This window comes from Lepisosteus platostomus, chromosome 1 (genome assembly GCF_059453375.1).
Source record: "Lepisosteus platostomus isolate fLepPlt1 chromosome 1, fLepPlt1.hap1, whole genome shotgun sequence".
Lineage (NCBI taxonomy): Eukaryota > Metazoa > Chordata > Actinopteri > Semionotiformes > Lepisosteidae > Lepisosteus > Lepisosteus platostomus.
In genome coordinates this window covers 38,621,059-38,626,141 of record NC_142611.1, presented here as the reverse complement: position 1 = coordinate 38,626,141, position 5,083 = coordinate 38,621,059, and positions in this window count along the sequence as shown.

The following is a 5,083-nucleotide window of genomic DNA, read 5'->3' as shown; positions in this document are numbered from 1 at the left end:
GATACTGTAATGAAAGTCATCCACAGAACATTATTGGGCTAAATGGCAACTCAGCAGAAATAATCTATCCATGTTCTAACTGCTTCTTCCAATTCAGGGTCGTGAGAGAGCCAGACCCTGTCCCGGCAAGCTTCAGGGACAAGGCAGGGCAGCAGATCTACATTTTAATACCTTACACTGCGGAGCAGTGGCTCTGTAGCTAATTATCTGCGCCTGTGGCTTGCCGGTTCAAATCCCACAGCCGGCAGGGGAATCCTACTCCTATGCGCCCCTCAGCAAGGCCATTAGCCCCAGCTGCTCCAGGGGTGCCGTATAAATGGCTGACCCTGTGCTCTGATCCCAAACTTCTCTCCCTGTCTGTGTGTCTCATGGAGAGCAAGATGGGGTATGCGAAAAGACAAATTCCTAATGCAAGAAACTGTATATGGCTAAAAAAGTGATCTTATCTAACAAGAGCTTTTCCATATCCTATGCCACATTTTAAAAAATATTGTTACAGACTGAAAATTTGAAAAAATTATAAATGTGAAAATGTATCTGTCTTCAAAATTACTTTTAAGCATAGTGTTACAGGGAGATTTCAAAAGACCACCTTCACTCTTAAGCAGTTTAGAAATTCCAACTGCACACACAAATCACATGTACTGTATCACACCACTGGAAGCTCAAATTGACAGATTAAAAATGTAAATCCCTTTCTATCAAATACATTAGCCGTACAATAGGTTATTCTTTAAACTTCAGAAGTAAAGTCAGATGCAGACTTGTTCTCCAGAAATAAAGATTAGAGCGGACTATAGGCCATCATCTCTGGAAGGGCTGATTAGTTCTAATTCTACATGAAATCCTTTGTGGTTTGTTGGCTTCATCCTGGCTGTAGAAATGTATGCATATGTGAACTGGTACCTTTAAGGAAGGAAACAGCAGAATTATGTAGACAACAATATCTAGCAAACACCTGCACCTCAAATATATTTTTGTCAGCAACGTGGTCTATTGCTGAAGGGTGTTTAAAAAGTGAAAATCGTGCTGTCTTCAGAGATGTACAGTATACAGTAGGTGTACTGGCATGAATTCCTAGCAGTGCTATCTCAATATGTTCTATCTAAATTGTGAACATAGATTGTGTGGTCCCAAGAGTTCTAATTCATTGTTAAATAGTGAAAATTGTTTGGAGGATTAGAAACATTCTCTGCTTACCAGACAGGGATGATGTGGCATAGACAAATTTCATACCCATGTGCAGGGCAGAAAGGTCTGAAGAATAAAACAGCAAATGAGTGAGTGAGTAACAGAAGTGATGTCAGAGTTATCAGCTGTCCCGAGAGAGGTGCTGTGCATGCACAGAGCCCATAGGCAACCAGGATCAAATCTGACAGGCTCAGGGAGAGCTGCACTTGTCACAGGTGCAAAATGAGGATATGTGAGATGTGTTATTCTGCAGATTCATTCATGTTTGTCTCAGTTATTTAATTTAAGTAGCAGCCCTTTACTTAGGTACTTTTATTTGAACTAGATATATTATTTTATTTTTGAAATATAATTAATTCTGCTCAGACAGGGACAGGTACAAGCACAATTGAGTCACTAAGAACAAATGTGAGATACATACGTACTCTATATTTTCGACACTCCATGATGTCATATTTTCAGTGCTGCTAAAATTATAAATAGCAGTTACAAATATTGCTGTTTGTCTAGCATGACACTAGTTAATTTGGCAACATTCAAAATTTCTTTAACAAAGTTCAGGAGCTTTTTGAGAAAGTTTAAAGTTTTTTTTTGCAGAAAACTGAAGATTATTCAAAAACACTAAAAGGTTAGAATATTTTACAAATGGCATTCTTTTTCCCCTGATTTAGCCCTGATGGTAAAAAACACTAAGACATGACCCTTGTCTTATTTTGGTGTTACCAGAAATGGGAGAATTAGAGATATTAATTACTTTATCATTTAAAGCAGTATGGAAGACTCCTGTGGCATAATTTTGTATTATCCACTTATTTATGCCCAGGTCAATGCTAATTCATTTAGACAGTACACACTTTGCATTCATAGGTACAACAGATCATTTTCACTATTCCACATTATACTATATCTTTATTTCCACATTAGACAGAAGGTAAGACCCATTCTGCACTTACATAAAATAAGTCCTAGTTCTGTAGCGGAACTGTGAACAAATAATACAATTATTTATGCAGCAGAATCAGATCCCTTAATGTGACATTCTATTTGTGTTTTAGTAAGGATCCTATCTCCAGCTTGCATTTGCCCCCATTATCCATCCATGAATAAAAATAAACCACATTTACAGTACTTTAGCAGCTAACTGGTTCCCCTTTTTTTCTAAGGAAATGAGAGGAACCCCATTAGTCATTATGACAAGAACTGTAAATCAACCTTGGCAAGGAACACAATCAATAAGCATCTTCTGTAAACTACAGCCTCTCTTCTTTCACTATGACTGTATGTACAGTATGACAGTTTATGAGTGGTTTATTTACACGGCGATGACTACAACAGAGCTGTTTGCACAGGCTAACAGAAATTGTAAGATTATGATACAAGAATGTTACCTATGAACTGCCAGAAATGCATAACAAAACAGAAGAAGACATTAGTAGGACACGATAACAATGAAACATTCTCATTTCGTTTTGTTTTCTTTTACCCAGCCAAGTGTTGCAGCACTTCTTTAAAATTTTCTAATAAAAATTAAAGAAAGGCGTGACCAAAGTTATTGTTGGGCAAGTTAACAGCTTCCCCGTTAACAGTTTAATAATTCATTACTACTTCAGATTTTCCCTTTCTATGTTATTTGAACATCTGTTAAAACAAGTGGATGCTTTGATGCTCTTTTAACAGCTTCAATTAAGAATGACTCAAGGAAATTATTTAAAGATGTAAAAATATAAAACGTTTTTAAATTTTCCGAAATTAAATGCAGCATTGTTGCTTTCTATGTTTCATGAAACAACTCGGTAGCACGAAAGGAAAACAAATCAGAAATCCAATTTTCTTGAGACATTACTTTTCTGTGGTTACATATTTAACTACAGAAAATCTAATACCCATAAATTCAATCCATATACTCTCTCTCAAATACATAGCCGAAGGTTTCTGAAAACGTAGGATTTTCCCATATGCGAAGTGTTAATAGGAACTGCGATGGAACAAACTCAAATCCAGCGTTTTATCCAGGTGTAAAATCAGGGTCTCAGAACGCTTACAGACTTCTACCTCTATTCGCATTTCTAAAGATATGCAGTCACCCCTGCTGTTCGTCTTGTTCTATATTACCAGTGAATTCTGCAACCATTATTAAGTCTCACCTAACTTAAAACTGGAAAACATCTGCTTCATTATGGGTTATTAACAATCACACATATGGATTTAAATGAAATTTTTACTTTCTTAAATAGATCAGTGAATCCATACAAACTGAATGCAGTTATGATAACCATCATCACAACTAATAATAACAATAATAGAAAGTTCTTTGGATATACGTTATCATTCTGATAACAGGCACCATTGTGCGAGTCTTGAACACTTTCGCACTTTGCTGTATTTTAGTTTGCCAGTCAGCACACAACCTACTGTATTATTTGCGTTTTTCATAATACAGTGAAAAGCTCTTATTTTACTGTACCGTTTAGTACACAGTAGGGACATGCAGCGCTCCACGTTTTCTAAAACCCATGTGCAGAAGTGAATGGCACAGTTTGCAAGTTTGCAATACGCCATTGGGCTAAGGTTTTCCGAGTAGTGTGTTTTAAAATTAAATTACTGGAAGGTTAAAGATGCTACTTCAATATATAAAACAGTCGGACAGTAAGGTGGCGTGGCGGATAGGGTTCTGGGTTCCGGGGCGTCTTCTGTGAGGAATTTACATGTTCAGCCAGTAGCCGTGTGAGTTCTCGCCAGCCCACCCAGCTTCTTCACACAGTTTAGAGATGCTGTCTAGGATGACTGGCGTCTCTTACAGTAATTGTCCTGCAAATGTGTGTATCCTGCAATGCACCGGGCGATTCACCGCGAGTCTGTGTTGAACAAAACGCTCGTCGGGAATCGATGTATAATTAATTTTCATGAAATAGCGAATAATGCAACAAAAGCTGTTGTTTCCAGTACTAATGTGTTGTGTTTTTTATGTCTACTAATAATATTGCCCATTTGTTCTTATATTTGTTTTACGTATGAATGTATAGTCGCTCGAAAATAATACTTCATATTATTTTTTAAATGATTTAGTATCAGATGTATGAAAACAAAAGACTAAGCTTCATGAAGGATTTTTAAAAATGACATTTTTTTAAATAAGATAGTGCTGTTATGGGTCCTAGCACAGATTAGAATTGCTCTAGGCAGGGCTAACATGGTATTTTGTCCTCTCACTTGCAAACTGTATGGCATCCACTCCCACGTTGCTTCCAAAAAGTAATTTAAGCCAACCTTTAAACGTTAGAACAACTTCTAGTGATTCAAATATAAGAATCTTAGATTTTTTTTACACTAAGAAACAATCTTTCCTGCTTTTAGGAATACAAAGACTTATCCAGCTTTTAAGCTTGTATTGGTTATTTCATTGCATAAAATAAGCAAAGATTATTAAGATTAAAGATTATAGATTTAATCTCAGCCTTAAGGATGCATCCAGGTTTGTTCAGGGAAATTAAAGGTTTTTGAAGAGCAAAAGAGGAGCTGAAAGCAAAGCAAAAACAATCAGCAAATATTCACAGATACTAAAACAATGACCTAATATCATTATTTAATTTCCCAGCCAGACCATTAATTCTTCTGAATTAAGACAAATTGTTCTCAATTTATAGGCCTGATTTTAATTATCTGAAAATTTAATTTTCTCAGTCTCTTTATCTCAGGCTGTGACAGGAGATCAACTGGACTGCCAGATCTATTGAGGTTTCACCCCACTTCACCCAGTACAGTTGAAAGATGTTCTGATTTTGGCACGTGTCTGGGACTTTTTAATAGCAGACACAGCTCACCTGAGACCCAAGTTGTTATCTATTCCTCCTCAAATAGATCAGTAAAGGATGTTGTATGCATACCACACCCC